The 19,338-nt window shown below is 42.4% G+C and overlaps 1 protein-coding gene across 6 annotated transcripts in view; it reads left to right on the top strand.

Moving 5' to 3' along the window:
- Positions 1-19,338, top strand: part of AMBRA1 (autophagy and beclin 1 regulator 1) — a 161,066-nt gene that overhangs the window by 13,823 nt on the left and 127,905 nt on the right. The gene's annotated exons all lie outside the window — the stretch shown is intronic.

The raw sequence follows: 19,338 nt of genomic DNA, 5'->3' as shown, positions 1-19,338 counted from the left end.
CTAATCTCAACTCTAGACCAATTTCTGTAAATTGTACATTGGTCTTCTACCTCATGTTTGGCCTAAAATATTATATCACTGCCAAACAATTGCTTAATAGATAAGAGCTGTTCCCCTCAGACAGAACTATTGATGTATTCTGAAAAGGACTAGGTAAGGACAGTGATTGTATCATAGAACCAATCTGGAAGTGTTTGCTTTGTGTATCAAGGCTGAAAAATAATCTCAGTTCTATTTTTTACATCTAAATCTACATGACCTACTGAGGGGTATATGAAGAAAACCAGTAGAATTTAATCAGATTGTTGAATAATTACATCCTGTAGGATTTTATAATATTTATGATAAATAATGCCTTCATTGTGTTTTGTTAAATGCTCCACCTTATGGGAGGAAATGATCACAGTCTTTTTAAATGGGGAGAGAGGGAAGTTTTCAGGTTCTACAGGACTTCATTTAATTCTTGATATTGTTTAACATCAATAGTAAACTTCTGAGCAAGCTCATTAAAATAACAGGCTTAAAAGTCTCTCAATCTGTTTATTTTACAAAGCTACTAAGGTGAGGTAGTGGAAACATTTAATTAGCTTTCTGGCCAGCTGGAAAAGTAAAACTGCAGCTTTTGTCTACATGGAAGTTGCCAACCCCTGTGGTAGTGAGCTGTTAATCTTTCGCAGGCTTGACCTTCTTTGCCAGATGCTGCATTCTCCCTAAATGAACATATGCATGGTTAGTGAACCCTTGTGGAGCAGCCTTTTTAAAGGTTAAAGTTTCAGATATCCTTTTATGATTGTATCAGTCAAATTAGGCTCATACATCTACAACAGGGGTCTTCAAATTTGACAGCTTTAAGACTTGTGGACTTCAACTCCCAGAATTCCTCCTCCAGTCATGTTAGCTCAGGAATTCTGGGAGTTGAAGTCCACAAGTCTTAAACTTGCCAAGCTTGGAGAGTTCTGTTATATAATAATATACTCTTCCTGGATAGAAATAGCCAGACTGTAGGATCTATATTGTGGTAACTTTCAATTTACATATATAGACGCAATAGATTGTATGTTCTGTCGAAGTACATCTTGAATATTGAGATATACAATGGATTTATGGCATCTCTTATTATATACAAAGGCAACTCTTACTTTGTAAGATATTAACTTGGTAATATTTATTGGGGAAATAAAACAGCTGGCAGGAAAGAGAATTCAACCTTTAAGATTTATTTCATTCTGTAATAGATCATTTTACAGAATTACTGTACTTTATAACATTCTGCCAAATATGAAAAAGATATCTGATCTTATTTCATTTCTAGCAGTTTTTATTTATTTCAGCAATCGGCACTAGAGCAACATAGCAGCACTGAAGCATCTTATACTACTGTTTTTAAGTGTAATGTTCACAATAAATTTAATATTTGTCTTTCATTGATATTCCCATTGTTGCTATCAGTTGTACTGCTTACATTTTACATTCATTTCATCATACAATCTTTTAATGTGCGTGGTTTCTGAATCGTAACTAAGTCTCCACAGACCCTCTGTTTTTAAAAATCGTTCAAATTTCTTAAGTACTCACTTGTTTTCTTTCTCTCTCTCTCTCTTTCTCTCTCCCTCCCTCCCTCCCCCTTTCTTCCTCTTTCTCTCTCTCTTTCATCTCTCTCATCTTTCCCTCCCCCTCTTTCTCTCTCCCCCTTTCTTTCTCTCTCTTACCCCCCCTCTCTCTTTCTCCTCTCTCTCTCTCTCTCTCTCTCTCTCTCTCTCTCTCTCTCTTCCCTCTCTCCCCCCTTCTCCCTCTTTTTCTCTCTTTCTTCCTCTTTCTCTCTTTTCCCTCCCTCTTTCTCTTTCTTTCCCTTCCTCCCTCCCTCTCTCCCTTTCTCCCTCTTTCCCTTCCTCTTTTTCCCTTTCTCCCTCCCTCTCCCCCCTTCTATCCCTGGGGTGGTGGGAAAGAAACCTCTGAACTGGTGCTGGGTGGTGAGAATCTGATGTTTAGAGGTGACAAGCCACGTGCTGAAGATCAGATGGCTGGTGGGGAGGTGGGGCAACAGGGTGATATTTGTGGCAGATGGATTGATATGCATGGGAGATCACGTCATCGGAGTCCTTCCCGGGTGTTTCCTGGCCTGTGAGGGGGTGGAGTTGGGGGAAAAGGAACCTTTGAACTAGTGTTATGTCTTGCCTCCACACATTGAGAAGGTTGAACGGCTGCCAGCTATGCCCTCTGGTGAAGATGTTGCTGGGGGGAGACTTGAACCCCCCCCCCCAGGAGCTTCTCTTCCTCCTTGCCAGAAGCGCTCACACGCAAAGCACTCACTGCCCCTCTGGCACCTGCCAAGCCTCCTCCTTCCCGCTTCTCTTTGGGTCTGGTTCCTTGAGCTGATTTGTCAGTTTAAGAATGTACATGTTTGGTAACCATATATCTTCACAGGTGAATGGAATTAATGTTGGTTAAATGAAGGCTGTGTGCTGTATCATGATTTACAGAGTAGCCATGTGTGAAGAAAATTCTGATCTTTGAGCAATCTTGTTTAATTATCTTAGGCTAATCACATAGTGTTTAATAAGCTCCTAATTGGTTTTCATAATTGACTTCTTGGTCTTATTTTTTAACTGGAGGATATAACTTAGAACCTTGTTAAAAAGAGCATATGTACACAACCACAGAGTTTAATTTGAAAGCAGCTGGACTCTATGCATATAACTTCTCATTTAGCCTTGGGATTTTGACCCACAGGCACATGTATTATGCAAGATTTTGAGAATGCATACACATTAAGATGAAATAAGGCCATATGTTTGCTTTCGTGCAATAAGGGTGTGAAATTTTAATTTTCACTGGTGATCTTCAGACTGATGGTGCTTGAAAGATAGGACTATTTGCTTACAGATGTTTTCACCATCTGTCTCTCTATATCTGTTGGACCCAAGGGTGATTGTGTTATGGAAATATTGTTCTATTACTGTGTAGAGTATTTGAAGGGGATGATAGTGGACCAGAGCAAAATAATTGAGTAGCTTACATGAACAAAAAGTCTTTCAGCCTTAGTTCTCATCTACACATTTTTTACTTAGATGGATCTTTCATTGTGTTCTGTAGGATTTACTTCTATGCATGTAAAGCTAGGATTGCAGACTTAGTAGAGCAAAGAACAAAGCCTATAATTAACTATAATATAGTATAGAAATTCTAATTTTGAGTTATAGATACTTGGAGGTTTGACTGATAGCTTGCAGATCTTCTTTAACTTAAAGTAGTAATGTCTAATTCACATTTCCAGATTATTTATAACTATATTTTATATCCGGCTCCATCCAATGGGGACCCAAGGTGGGTTAAAATAAATAAAAAATATAACATTAAAATAAACTCTAATAGACAACAGCTAAACAATAGTTGCATTCTGAAAGACAGCCACAACAACTAAACACGTAGTGGGAGCCCTCCCCCCCCCATCAGTTTATTCCCAAAACTTTCCCCCAAAGCAAGATTTTAATGACATTCTGAAAAACCAGTGGACTAGGATTGTTTTTCCAAGAATATAGTCTCTGTTGAGAGGGGTCTGAAGATGACATTCTCTAAGAGAAGGGACCTAGACAAGGCACATTTCCCCCTATCTCTCAGTTCATTGGGAAAAGGTGGTCACATAGATATAAAGGTCCTAAGTAATATTGGACTTAAAAGGTGATAGCCAGAACTTTGAATTGCACATAGTAAAAGATTCCAAAGATTGGGAGATTTTTCTGTTCATCTGAGATGATAATATTGCTGAACCTGTAGTCAGCTTTCTTGAATAAGTTACTGTTCAGATACTAGGTTTCCACTGAAACAGAAAACAAGAAGGTGATCTGAGGAAAAGTTGGAGAAGAAAGGAAAAATAAAAGATAACACCTTAGACTTTTGTGTCCAAGTTTAATCATGAATTCTGAACAAGACATGCAGAAAAGGAAAATTAAAGGAATTTATATTTCTTGTTTCTTTCCTGTCCCTGAATTTTATGTTGCTCATCTAGAAACACTATTTATGGAAAGAAAAACATGAACATCAATATGCTCAAAACTAAGAGGCTCTGGCAAAGAATCGATAAAGTGGTGATAAAGGAAACTCCTGTATTAAAGTGAGGACCAGAATCTTGTCCTAGTGGACCACTACTTAAGTATGAACCAGCAATGTACTGCAGCTATCAAAAAGCCACCCAGTCATACGCTGTATCAGCATATCAAGGTAGCATCAAGATCACTCTACAGCGCACTAGCGTAGCCATGCTTGGAATACCATGTCCAGTTGCCATGATATAAAAAAGATGCTGAGACCCTAGAAAGTGTGCAGACAAGAGCAACAAAGTTGATGAGTCCAAAAGTTCAACTGTATGATGAACTAGGTATGTCTAACCTAATGAAGATAAGTATTAGGGGTGACATCTTAGCTGTCTTCCAGGACTTGAGGGGAATCACAGAGAAGAGAGAATCAACTTATTCTCTAAAGGACCTGAGGGCAGGACAAGAAGCAATAGGTGGAAACTCATTAAAAAGAGATCCCAGCTGGAACTTGTTGTGGGTGCTCCATTGCAGAAGGTTTTCAAGAAAAGATTGGGAAGGGATTGGGCTGGAAGATCTCCAAGGTCTCTTCTTCCAGCCTTATGATTCTAAATTCTGATGTGAATCATTTTTAAAACAATTATATCAGTATCCAATTTCAATTTTGTATTAAAATACTACTGAGGGACTGGTCCCTTTTCTTTTCCATAAGAACATTTCTTCGTCTGGCAAATCTGCCAACTATATTTCACAAATGTTATCAGTATCATTTTTCCCTATGTTCCTCGTTCAGATTCAAAAATATTGCCAAGACATTAATAAACCTGTCTTTAATATTTTCATCAGGAACCTCTAGAATAGGTCTAAATCTCAGGCAAAATTCTTTTCCTCTCAATTCTAGTAGAGCCAGTTTGTCCAATTCTCTGTCTTGGGCTCCTGACTTCTTCTCTAAATTTTCCACTTTGTTATTAATTTGTTTGATTTTTTCCAGATGGTTTATTAACATCTTTCATTACTTGTCTTAGTTTTACAAATCTTTCATCTGTTTTTCAAAATATCACTTTCCCCCATCCAACCAAATTTATTTATCATTTACTGAAATTCTGAAGTGTATCTTGGATAATTGCAGGTTACTCTGGTGAATCTCTTCTACCCTGTTTTGTCGTTTTTTCTAATATGTCATTTTAAAATCTTAAAAGCAAAACTGTCCCAGGCAGACAAGATGGAAAAATATGTCTTCCTTCTTTCAAATAGAAATGTCTCCATAGTAACTCAACCCCACATTTGAGTTTTTCCTTATCTTTTATTATGCAGAACTTTAGAGATGATTAAGAAATATTCTTATGCACTGCTATTATCTTTAATTAACTTAGTAATGGCATAAGTAATGTTAACTAATTTATATATGCAGGTAATGTCCTTGACTTATGACAATTGAAACAAAAATTTCCATCATAAGTAGGTGGGGTCATAAAGTGAATAATCATGTGACTGAACCCAATTTTACAGTTATTAAGTGAATCCAGATATCCCAACTGATATTTTTTATCAGACGGTTGCAAATCACCCACAGGTTATAAATGTGAGCCAGTTGCAAAAAATCCAAATTGCAAACATGTAGGAAGAGTGGCAGAACCTGGGCGCAGAGTTAAAAGAAGGATCAGCATAGAATCCCTATGTAGTGATAAGCAAACTAAGTTCAGCCTCCCTGGGGATTCCATTGTCCCTTATCTAACCCCAAGCAGCTGCTCATAGTTGGGAAGATTCCTATGCATAGGCATGAATAATGATGAATCAGTTTAATTGGGCCTGATTTTTCACACCTGATATCATGTGACCATAGAGATGGTGCAATGCTTACAAGTGCGAGGACGGTTTGTAAATAGTTTTTTTTGAGGGTGTCCTAACTTTGAACTATCGTTAAATGAATGGTTGTAAGTTGAGAACAGCCTGTAGAGAAAATAAAAACAGCAGAATAAAAAATAGAGACTATTTCCTTAGCCACTGAAAATTCTCTGATCCTCTCTTAATTGAGCTTTTTGCCAATAAGTCTTAAACCTTTAAACCAAAGTCTATCTTGTTTTTTTTTTTGTAGTTTCAAAAAATTGTTTAACTCACTGCAAGGAGTCTTCACTGCAAAAGGAAATCTCTCTCTAGCTATAATTGATTACTTCTTAAAGTGATTAAGAGATTGGGATAGCAAAGTATAAAATCTGTGATGACTCTGCTGCAGTTAGGATTGTAGATAGAAGTCCAAAGTTTTTGATCTCTCTCCAAAATCTTTTCCATTTCTGCAGTTATCAGAATGAACTGTGGAACTGCCTCCAGAACATATATGGTTAATCTCTCAATCTTTCTTTGATTCAGGAAGATAATTCAGCTTCCAGCTGGCTTTTAAAGTTGCAGCAGCTCTCCACACTTTTAGAAAGCTTTCCCCATTGTAAGCAACTTCGTTATTCTAGGTACATATTCAGAGCGGACATTTTCATAATATTTTAGAATGGATTCAAATAACTCAGTCAATGGTTTGCTCTATCAGGAGGGACGGTCAGTTAATTGGTTAATGGCAATAGCACTTAGACTTATATACCGCTTTATACATACATGAAATTCTTCCGACTAAAATCGGAATTCTGATTTTTCATCCCCCCCCTTTCCCCCCCCCTTCTTCTCCTTCCTCTCCCCTCAGAGGCCCCCTGAGTCAGGAGCAGGGAAGAGGCTGCCCAGCTCTGGAGCTGATCCACACCACCAGCTGGAAAGGAAGGGTGTGTTTGTGTTGGTGTGTGTGCGATTTCTTGGCGCGGGGTCTGTTTTGGCCAGCCCTGAAAGAGCGCGCGCGGGGTGGGTGGTGGAGACGCGGGAGCGAATGCGGGAAGGAAGCGAACCTCGTTGCAAAGTTTTGCCTCTTTCCCTTTCTTTTTCTTCTATCATCCCTGCGGCGGGAGGGCGGGCGGGCTGGCTGGCTGGCTGGCTTGGCAAGCGGACGAGACAAACAGCGGCTTGGCTATCTAATTTGCGAGGCAGGGGAAGGCGGGAGAAGGGAAGAAGATGGGGGTGGCATGGGACGGGGCGGGAGGTTTCCTGGGGATGCGGAGGTGTGGAAAGGGCCAGACGGCTGCAGCTCCCTCCGGAGAGTGAAAGCAATGTTCATTTACCGGAAAATTCCCCTGCGAGAAGTCGCACGGAGGGAAAAGAAAAAAAAAAAGCTTGAAGCGGCGACTGGAACCGGAGCTCCCTTGATTAACAATTCTGATTTTTTTCCCTTTCTTTTTTTACTCCCTTCCTGCCATTGATAATTAGGATCCGGTGCCTCCAGGGTCCTGTCAGGGGTGGGGGTGTGTGATTAGATTTGGGGAGGAGGGCGAGGTCGGAAGGAAAAGGCACCCCTGGCTACTTTTCAGAGTTTTTTTTCAGAGGGTAATATCATGCCTGTTTATAGTGCTTTACAGCAGGGGTTTCCAACCTTGGCCACTTTAAGACTTGTGGACTTCAACTCCCAGAATTCCTCATCCAGCAAAGCAAAGCAAAGCTGGCTGAGGAATTCTGGGAGTTGAAGTTCACAAGTCTTGAAGTGACCAAGGTTGTAGACCCGTGCTTTACAGCACTCTCTAAGCGGTTTGGAAAAAATTTTTTTTTAAAAAATCAAGTAGGTCTACAGGCTCTACAATTGATTTTAGGCACAAGTAGGCACTTACGACCACAATTGAGCCTGAAATTTCTGTTGCTAAGCAAAGCAATTGTTAAGTGGGTTTTGCCCTATTTTATGACTATTTTGCCACAATGAATCGCTGCAGTTGTTAAGTGAATCATGTCATTAAATGAATCTGCCCCCCCTCCCGCCTCCATTGACATCACTTGTCAAAAGTTGGTTGGAAAGGCTATAAATGGTGATGACATGACCCCTGGGGCAATGCTGCTGTCATAAATACATGCCAGTTGCCAAGCAACTCAATTTTGATCATGTGACCATGAAGCTGTTGCAATGGTCATAATGTGAAAATCGGTCAAACGTCACTTTTTCCAGTGCCTTTCTAACTTTGAACAGTCACTAAATATGTACCTGTACCTGGTATTCTGTTCCTTTTTTTTGTAAAATCTTTCTGTAAAATGGGATTTGAAAATACAGCTAAGTATTATGTGCTTATAATTTAACATTGGGATCAAAGTACAGGTGAAACTCGAAAAATTAGAATTTCGTGCAAAAGTTTATTTCAGTAATGCAAATTAAAAGGTGAACCTAATATATGAGATAGACTTATTACATGCAAAGCAAGATAGTTCAAGCTGTGATGTGTCATAATTGAGATGATTATGGTTTACAGCTCATGAAAACCCCAAATCCACAATCTCAGACAATTAGAATATTGTGAAAAGGTTCAATATTCTAGGCTCAAAGCGTCCCACTCTAATCAGCTAATGAAGCCGTAACACCTGCAAAGGGTTCCTGAGCCTTTAAATGGTCTCTCAGTCTGGTTCAGTAGGAAGCACAATCATGGGAAAGACTGCCGACCTGACAGTTGTGCAGAAAACCCTCATTGACACCCTCCATAAGGAGGGAAAGCCTCAAAAGGTAATTGCAAAAGAAGTTGAATGTTCCCAAAGTGCTGTATCAGAGCACATTAATAAAAAATTATGTGGAAGGGAAAAGTGTGGAAGCAAAAGGTGCACAAGCAGCAGGGATGACCGCAGCCTGGAGAGGATTGTCAGGAAAAGGCCATTCAAAAGTGTTGGGGACTTTCAGAAGGACTGGACTGAGGCTGGAGTCAGTGCATGAAGAGCCACCACACATAGACGGATCCTGGACATGGGCTTCAAATGTCATATTTCTCTTGTCAAGCCGCTCCTGAACAACAAACAACGTCAGAAGCGTCTTACCTGGGCTAAAGAAAAACAGAACTGGTCTGTTGCTCAGTGGTCCAAAGTCCTCTTTTCTGATGAGAGCAACTTTTGCATCTCATTTGGAAACCAAGGACCCAGAGTCTGGATGAAGAATGGAGAGGCACACACTGCAAGATGCTTGAAGTCCAGTGTGAAGTTTCCACAGTCTGTGTTGATTTGGGGAGCCATGTCATCTGCTGGTGTTGATCCACTGTGCTTCATTAAATCCAGGGTCAGCGCAGCCGTCTACCAGGAGATTTTGGAGCACTTCATGCTTCCTTCCGCAGAAGAGCTTTATGGGGATGCTGACTTCATTTTCCAGCAGGACTTGGCACCTGCCCACACTGCCAAAAGCAGCTAAACCTGCTTCAATGACTGTGGGATTACTATGCTTGATTGGCCAGCAAACTTGCCTGACCTGAACCCCATAGAGAATCTATGGGGCATTGCCAAGAGAAAGATGAGAGACATGAGACCAAGCAATGCAGAAGGGCTGATGGCTGCTATTGAAGCATTCTGGTCTTCCATAACACCTTAGCAGTGCCACAGGCTGATAGCTTCCATGCCACGCCGCATTGAGGCAGTAATTGCTGCAAAAGGGGCCCAAACCAAGTACTGAATAAATATGCATGCTTCTACTTTTCAGAGGTCTGATATTGTTCTATGTACAATCCTTGTTTTATTGATTGCACGTAATATTCTAATTTTCCATAGAGCTGTCTCGAGTGTCCAGGTTGGGAGGAGCTCCAGTCTCGGCTCTCACAGGCTGAGCTTGAGATTGAGGCACGCCTCTCACCATCACATGGTCCTCCGGGCGCGCCCCAGTTTTTTTTGCTCAGCCTCGTGGCAGTCAGGCTGGTTTTCCTTTTGCTCCTGGTCGTTCTAGCACCTCGTGTTTTCTTATTTTTTTGATCAACTTGGACTCTCAGACAGCGCAGGAAACTGAGCCTTTTTCTTCTAAGGGGAATTGTTTCACTATCCTTTTAAGGGAGAATCCAGCGCTTCGAGCGCTGGCCCCCCCCCTCCGATTGCCGCCTTTTCGCTCCGTGCGAAGCTGCATCGTTTCTTTCCTGCCTGGTTTTGTTCTTTCGCCGTTTCCCCCGCGAACGCCATCTAACCCAGGAGATGCTTCCCTGCCTCTCCCAGGTACTTCTTTGTGGCCTCCGGGCCTTTTAACTTCTCCTGGGTGATAGCCGCCGCTGGGGATTGCCTCGTCATTGCGCCCTCCATTTTGGGCTCCCTGTGGCGTCAGCCATCTTGGGAGTGGCAGGAGTCGCCGCCATCTTGTGTGTGGCCGCATGGCCGGGCGCCATTTTTCAGAGGCCTATAACAGGGTTTTTCTTAATGTTTTATAGGCAGACTCGGACTGCCTATATCCTTGCCTGTTTGCGCTTAGTTTCTATCAGGCTAACCAGGGTTAGTTGGCTCTGTAGCCCTTCCCCAGCAGGCGAGTTAGCAGCTCTGCCATACCCCTTCCCGGTCCGTCCGGCAGGGGTAGCTGCCTGGCGTTCAACTTTTGGCTAATTGGCTTCTGGGCTAGGCCCTGCTGTGCAACAGCCTCCTATTTTAAATGCAAAAAAATTTTTGATCAAAAGTGGGGTGCGAAACGTGCGCTAGGATCCCGGCCTCTACGTAGGCCGCATCCAAACGTGCAACTGTCCGAGGACCCGTGATGGCACTTTACTTTAAAATTTTTGGTTGGTAGCCCCAGGGACGCCTGCCACTGCTCGAGGCCTACCTGCAGGCCGCATTGTGTTTGATTCCTGGGCAGATCCTTGGAATGTCCAAATCCCTGCTGGTACCTTGCAATCCTGCCTTGGTACTCCTCTAGATATAGGAGTCTACTGGCTACACAGTCTCTCCCCAGCAAGGGAGGTAGCAGCTCCGCCATCCCCTTCCCCGGTCCGCCCGGCAGGGACGGTTTTGGCGTCCATCTTTGGCACTGGCTTCTGGGCTAGGCCCTACTTCTCAACAACGTGCAAAGCACCTCTGTTGCCCTTGACCTAGCGGGGTGCAAACGAGTACTGGGTTTCCCGGCCCCTGCTTAGGCTGTGTCCAGACTTGTTAATCACCTCACGTTAATCAAGAACTTTTCCTCCTTTCTCCTCTCCAGATGGCAGACGACAATGCATCTCGTGGCACTTCACTGAAGGCCAAGGCTAGAAGTCTCACCACCTGCGCAAACAAGCACAGGAAACATCCAAAGCCTCTCAAAGGGATGCCCTTAGGCGACACAGGGCCCTTGAAAAGGAGATTGACAGACGCTCTAAGGAGTCAAGCTCTGTGCCTCTGGACCCTTCCAATCCCACTCCCTCTACCTCCACCCATCCTCCCTCCTCCCCTGCTTCTGCCTCTTCATCGCAGCCTGGACAGGCCCCTGAGGCCACCTTCCCCCCGCTGCTGCAGGTCTGCGCCCGGAGGAGCCTCACCCACCCCCACGGTGGAAATCCCCAAAATCTCAAACAAGCGATGGAGCTGGCCATCCGGCACGGGATAGCACAACAGTTTCAGCAGCTGACCGGTCTGGCCCCTAGGCCTGAGGCCCCGAGGCTCGAGGATCAGCAACTTCGCATGGTCAGGTAGCTCTCCACGGGGACTTGACCCTGCCCGAGGAGATGGAGGAGATGGAGGCCCAGGAACTCGGGGACCCTACGCTCTTTGGGGACGAGGAGGATCTCGAATTGGGGTCTGTCGTAGACAGTGAACTCCTCTCGGGAGCAGGCCCCCCAGAAGGGGACATGTCGGAGGACGAGGGCCTCTCTCCAGGCCAGCCCGCGTTTCTGGGGCTGTTTAAACCACATCTATTTAGGTCCCTCCTGTTCAAGGCCAGGAATACCTCGGGCCTGAACCCTCCCCCCCCACCCAACCCAGCGGCATCGGGGGTTCCTCCCGACTCCATTTTCTCCCAGCCTGTGGTGGAAACCGAAGTGATTCCTGTCCCACCCATATTCTCTGACATGGTCTCAAGGCAGCTAGCCTCCTCGGGGCCTCCTCCCCCTCCCAACGCCCAGGACAAGCGGTTTTTCAATCTTGAACTGCAGTTCTCTACCTTGCTCGATCCCCCCACTGTGGGCGAGCCCGTAGTAGGTCTGGCCTCCCGCTCAACTCCCAGCGAGTCCTCGAAGCTCTCCAGCCCGAGGACAAACGAGCTGAACTGGCCCTGCGCCACGCTCATCTCTCTGATGCCTGGGCGGTCAGGGCCTCCACGGCCGCTCTTTTTCACCAGAACCTCCATCAAGTGGCTCCAGCAGCTCAAGCAGCACGTCCCTGCAGCTAATCTCAGAGCGCACCAGGATATTGCCAAGATCCTGGCCGCGGCCGAGTTCTCTGCAGACGCCACCTTCCAGGCTGCAAAATTCTCCACCAGGGCCATCTCGTCCCAGGTCACTGCCCGTCGCCTTCTCTGGCTCCGCCACTGGCAGGCGGACGTAAAAAACAAGGCTAAGCTAGCATCAGCCCCCATCTCTGGGGGGAAGCTATTTGGACCGGTTCTCGACCCATTCCTGGCCGAGACCCGCAACAAGCGCAAATATCTCCCTTCTCTTGCTAGGAGGTCTGATTTCAGAGGTTCCTCTCCCTCTTCTCGCCAAGGTTCTTCCCGCTCTTCCTCCTTCCCCAGGTACTACCAATCATCTCCCTACAGGCCTCCCGACCGATCGGAACCAGACAGGTCCGGAGCACCTCGTCCAGGAAGCCCTCCTGGGGATCCGGGAGAGGTTCGTTCCGTCGTTCCCGATAATGCAGTCGCCCCCAGGTGGCTGCCCCTCCCCCAAAAAAGAAAGAAAGAAAGAAAGAAACAAGTATAAAACGAGGAGAAGGAGAGCGAGAAAGCCAATCCTCTTCAGGCTTCTCGCCTAGTCTGGCTCCACTCTGACACTTAACTCCTGCAAAATCTCTTTCTCTTCAGCCTTGCCCAAACCGTTGGGGAAGCCTAATCCTCATATCTGCCTTACCTCTCCATACCAAGACTCCCGGTAGACCATACGGCTCCCGGACGCAGGCTCATAGTCTGGATCACCCTTGTCCTCCTCCTCACCTTGCCCCAGGGCATCTGGCCGGCAACACATTTATCCCCACCCCATGTTAGCTGGGGTTCCTTCTCTGGGCCCCGGCCCACAGCCTCATAATCCAGATACACGGACCCCTTGCCCTGGTCCTCACTACTACCCTTAGTTCCCTCTGGGGCGGTCCTCGGTCAGTTGGCTCTTGAGCAGGGCCGACCGCCTCGCTCTGGGCAGAACCAAACTTGGTCCCCACTAGCACAGGTCACAGTTTGGGAACTCCTCACGTCTCCCTCCATCACTCTGACCTGGAGTTCTCTCAGGGGTTCCCAACAGGGTCTATCCCATAACACCCTAGGGGCGTCCCATCACCACCCTCGCAACGGTGACCCTCCGGTTATTGAGGGCGCCTCCCTCACTCTGGCTAGGTCTTCTCAGGGGAACTTCCATCCTCGCCTCTGCCCGGGCTCCTGCGTGCCGGGTCCCTAACAAGGTTTTGGCCGCTCTACCTAGTCTCCTTGCCCCACGGTCTCAGTAAGCATCCGTGGCATCCCCGGCAGGGCTACCTTTAGACAGCCCCGTCTCCTTCATCAGGCCCTCTCGTTGAGGCATTCCAACCTCCGAGGGGTTCTCCTGTTGGGCGTGCCCTCCAGCGGGTCATCAGGGTTCCAGGAGAGGTCCCATTCCAGACGGGAGCCCGCCCGCAGGACTAGCCAAGCTTTGGTATGTCCCAACCTGGACACTCGAGACAGCTCTATGGAAAAGGGCGTTGGTTCTTACCTGATACGCTTCTTTTCGTAGAGCTGTTGAGAGTGTCCAGCCCCACCCGTAGGCCGTCTGGTGGGAAACCCTGCTGTTCGACCGAGCAAACTAATATTTTTTTCCTGAGTAAGATGAGAACAGGACCTTCCTTCTCGTCTTCGCAAAACTGGGGCGCGTCCGGAGGACCATGTGATGGTGAGAGGCGTGCCTCAATCTCAAGCTCAGCCTGTGAGAGCCGAGACTGGAGCTCCTCCCAACCTGGACACTCTCAACAGCTCTACGAAAAGAAGCGTATCAGGTAAGAACCAACGCCCCTTTTCTGAGATTGTGGATTTGGGGTTTTCATGAGCTCTAAGCCATAATCATCACAATTATGACAAATCACGACTTGAACTATCTTGCTTTGCATGTAATGAGTCTATCTCATATATTAGTTTCACCTTTTAAGTTGCATTACTGAAATAAATAAACTTTTGCATGATATTCTAATTTTTCGAGTTTCACCTGTAATTTCAGACTTCAACAGCTTCATTCATTTTAATCCAGTTGAATTTGATTTCATCCATTTCCAAATTGGCCATTTAAGGCTTACGGAATTTCTTCATCTTTTTCACAAGAGTATGATCATACAATGCAAATATGAGGATTTAATTTGTTGAATTAACTGATCTTGAAATCCTCATAGTCATACCTGTCATGTCCATACTCCTAAGCCATGTTTTACTTACCTTCTGCTGGCACCCGTCTTTTGCCAAATTACTTTTAAAAATTTTTCAGTTACATTCAGGTGAAAGTTTTAGGAAAGTTTTAAGTTTTCCTAAATCTCCAAAGCATTCCTGTGAAATACTTAGTTTCTGCTTTGCAACTTTCACTGTGGCCATTCTGGTTGAGGATTATTAGAATTATCATTCAGGATGGCTCTCTGTGGTAGCGGTCTGGCCCAGATTTCCTGGAACATTCAGATACAATAATTGTGTACATAATTTAGATTTAGTAGGGCAGCATGAACTTCATTGGAAGGTTGAAATGTGATTAGGTGTGAACATAGTGTAAGAACTTCCTATGTTCACAACATTTTTCCTTTAAAGAGACATATTTGGTTTAAGTTCTTGAAGGGTGCCACATGCATGCCCACAAACATTTCAAATTACATTATTTCATCCCCTGCCTAGCCCTATTATTTTATATATTAGAACATTTTTCCCCTTTCAAACCAGCAGAGGGTGCATTTCTCAAACTTTAAACAGTAAGTCAATAAAAGTTTCCTCTAATTATGCTATCACAATACTGCTGCAAAACAGAATTTAAGGATTAAAGCATCCTGCTTTTTCTTCAGCAAATATACTTTGACTATTTTTCTTCATCGTCTCTTTCATAGAAAGAGAAATTTAGTCTGACATGATTTCTTCTTAAGGAACACATGTATTGTATTTTCTCTGCATCTGTAATAGCAGCTTGTGCATTACATGAATTTACAAATTTCCTAGCCCTTTCCTTTTTGACTGCTGTCATGGGTATGTAAAAAAATCATTCTGATCAGAGGTAGTAATATAAAAACATGAATGTGAAAGAGGCAAGTAAAATTGGGAATTCTCATGACTGCAAAATATTCTACATGATTTTTTAAAAAAGAGTAATAGCAGTAAAATAAGGGAAAAGGCGTTTTGTCTATTCCCAGTGACACCAACATACTGCTGGTAGAGCAAAGAAACAGAAGCTTGAATTATTTCAGTTAGGATTCACATCTTTTTGCGAATCCTATGAGCAAACTTTTTTCACCATTGTAGCTTCCTATTTTAAAAATCTTATGGCTACTATTTCATTATTTCTTTATTTCAATTCCTTTTATTGTTCAGGTTTGGTGGGAATATGTATGGTTCACTTTCATAAAGGATAGTAGAGGGAATCATGTTACCATTTGCATCACTTGGGAGTGGCAGATTAAAATCTGAGCTGCTGTTTTTCTAGATTTAGTCATTCTGTCATCAAGCCTAGGGTAGACACAGGAAGTGTTACACAGTCACTCTAATCATAGCTTGTTGTCCAGATTAAATGATCTGTGTCATTCTAAATGAAGCTTCTGTAGATTCCAAGGTGCAAAAACATCCTAAAAGAAAACAAGTGTTTCTTTTATTTATTTAGTTCTGTGTGAACCACCTTTCAGGATAAAAAGTAGCTTACAAGTAATGTCAACATTCGGTAAAATCATAAAAATACTTACAGTTATTGTTATAGGAGTTTTCTCTCTTCAGGGATTTTTTACACAGAACAGTTGGTGTTAAAAGCCTATTTTGGGAAGGAGGGTAATTTTTTAGAATTGTCAGGAACATTTTCCTTATTTTGTCATCATCAACAGATATTTTAATCAGATTTATGTAACTTGGATAAGCAAGCAAGCAAGCAAGTAGTTCATGTGTGAACTTCCCTGGGTTGTTACATGCTATTCTCGATTTATGACCAGAATTGAGTACCCAAATTCCATTTCTAAGCAAGACTGTTATTGAGTTTTGCCCCATGTTACAGCTTTTCTTGCCACAGTTGTTGAATGAATCCTAGCAGTTGTTATGTTAGTAATAGGGTGGTTAAGTAAATCTGGCTTTCCCATTGACTTTGCTTGTCCAAAGGTCACATGACTCTGGGACTCTTCAATCGTCATAAATACATGCCAATTGCCAAGCATCTCAGCACGTAACCATGGTGATCCTGCATCAGTCGTAAGTGTGAAAAATGGTCATAAGTCACTTTTTTCACCACTGTTATTAACTTTGAATAATCATTAAATTGATGGTTGTAGGTCAAGGACTACCTGTATCAGTAGCAGATGATGAAATGCATAGATGCATAAGTTCTACTAAATACATACTACAAAAGTTGTGGCATGAAACCATAAGCAGTAGTTATATATTATAAACGTGTATGAATTTTATTTGGAATGTGTATGAATGAAATGGTGTAATACACCAGATATCCTGTCTTTTCAGACTTCCTGATTGTCCAGAAGAGAAAGTCCCTGAATATCATGGAAGTAGAAAATATTATGTGTAATTAGTAGTTTTTGGTCTTTAAATAGAATCATCAGTTAAAAGGAAAAGTTTTAACTGGGATTGCAAGACTGCTGAAAATAAATTTGTGTTGCATTCTCATTCTAATAATAACCATGCAACAGTAAAAGCATAATAATAGTATACAAATACTCTTCAAGTTACCTCTCTGTTTTCCTTTTGTGAGGCCAGTGGCGAGGCACAAAAATCTTTTTCTTCCTTACTGTTTGCCTTCAGTCTTTTGCTAATGGTGGGTGGAGGATAACATGCAAGCTCTACTTTTAGAGTAAACTTCCTTTAGAGGCTCGTCGGTCTCCCAACGAACACACGGGCAACTAACAGTTGGGGGGAGTGAAGGGAAAAATTTAGTTGCATGTGTGCTACAACCGTCATACCACTCCCCATGGACACACCACCACAAATTCGGTGCTTGGCAAGTGGTTTGCCTTTACAACAGTTGCTGTGTGAGCAAGGAGGAGATAGCGAGGAGCCTGTGGCTTAGCTCACCTGTTCTGTACTAAAGCTGCTTGGTGCTTTGAAACAAACTGAAACTCCTCTGTGTTTTGCATTTGGAACAGATTTCTTTTCAGGTGGGGAGGGGGAGTAGAACTCCTTAGCATCAGAGTGTGTTAATAATAATATAGGAAATACTAATGCTCTGATGGTCATTTCAAAAAATCCTTTCTTAGTGAGCAACTAGAAGCCAAGAGGAACATAGGTGCCAAATTTCAAGTTTGTAGGCTTTACGGTTTTGGAGATTTTGTGATGATGTGTGAGTGGTATTTTGCTTTTATATATATATAGATTAAGATTATATTTTATTTAACCAGTATGTGGTCTTGGAAATCTTAGGAGATAAGTATTATTACTTTTTTTAAAAAAACTCACTAAAATGTTAAAAAACTGTCTTCAGAGAGGAGAATTAAATTAACTGAAAAATCCAATCTATTTTGTTTAAATTATAAATGGTTTAAAAAAGTAGTAAAACAGTTTCATGTTGGAAATGCTCCCCTTCTGGGAGCCTTTCCAATGGAGCCTTTTTCATAGACAATAATTTCAATGTACTGTGGTTTTGAATGTCCGTCTTTTTACTTTAGTAGATGTGTTAGAAATACAGTTCTCTTTTCCCCCTGAATTTGGTGAAAGAGCTTTTAAATGAACCTGTAACCTACCAGTTACCTGTTGTGCTAATTTTGTATTTTGTAACAAAACAAAGCTGCTTATCTGTAAAATCTATTTTACGGTATGTTAGATGCTGTTATCGGCACCAAGTTAATTTAGCTACTTGCAGATAATAATAACAGTTTCAGAAGAAAGTTATGATTTTGAGATCCATTACCTGAGGACCTCTGTACATCAGTAATTTATGTGGAAAATAATAATTTTTGCTTTGTCCAATGTAGTCATATTGCTCTGTTGAGTAACGTACATTCTAATTATTATTTTGTGTATATTCACTTAACTGACTATTCTACTAACTTTGAATTGCTTCAGATTTAGTTATATGGGTGATTTCATGAAAGAAAAAGATTTTTTTTTAAAAAAAAAAGCCCAATAGGAAAGATTATCTTCCAAAGATGCACCAAAATTGTTCTCCTATTTCAAGATAATTGTTGATTTTGGATATAGAATTCTAAACTAATGGTACTAAAATATACAATTTAAAATCTTCTACAAACCTGCAGGACTTACCCACTGTTCTAATTTTATACTGTTCCAGTCAAACTCTACTAGAAGCAAATAACCGTTTGAAAAATGCCAACTGAAGTGAAAGACTAATGTTCTGTTCTGATAGAAACTTCTTATGTGTAAAAAATATGTGTTTATTTTTTCTGAATTAAAATGTGCAGATATAGTTAGATAATTCCAAGGTATGAATTATTATCTGGACGATACATCTCCTTCTGTAATAATTGTTTTTTTAAGTGTGTCTCCTCTTTGAAAAAGTCTGGACCTGTGACTCAGTTAGAGGCACGATAGGGACATAGTCTCCTTTGAAAACTGGAAATAAACATTGAAATTGCTATCTGTATAAAGATAAAACGGTTATTTGCTTCTAGTAGAGTTGACTGGAACAGTGTAAAATTAGAACAGTGGGTAAGTCCTGCAGGTTTGTAGAAGATTTTAAATTGTATATTTTAGTACCATAAGGTGTTAGGATAGAGATTTGGAACAGGTGACATTTTAAAAGCATGTGTGAAAAAGATTTCTGATGTAGAAATCTTATGTATAACAAAATGGGAACTTCTTGCTGTTACCTCTGTGTAGTTGTCATGGTTTTGTGATAAAACGAATTGAGCTAACTTTCTATTAAAAAAAAAAGGTGAAGTCTCTACTTCTTAAACAACCACTCCTTATCAATACTGTGATTTAGACTGCCTTTACAGTTGCAGAGGTTGGCATTGAGGCTCCATTGTTTTTAACTACCGCTTTCAGCTTGCTTATATTTAGCAGAAGAATATATATGATGGTTATAGGAAACTGAGTTTTTTTTAGTTTTGAGGGAGTTCAGCTCCATTCCTCCTTTTCATCTGATTGCTTATGAATGATAGAAGTATATATGGTTTGAAAAATGGGAAAATGTTGCTATATACATTAAACCCTGCAGTCATGAACATTGGCCCT

This window comes from Pseudonaja textilis, chromosome 1 (assembly GCF_049901715.1).
Source record: "Pseudonaja textilis isolate UNSWEBS1 chromosome 1, rPseTex1.2, whole genome shotgun sequence".
Taxonomy (NCBI): domain Eukaryota; kingdom Metazoa; phylum Chordata; class Lepidosauria; order Squamata; family Elapidae; genus Pseudonaja; species Pseudonaja textilis.
This window is presented reverse-complemented; position numbering and strand designations above follow the sequence as displayed.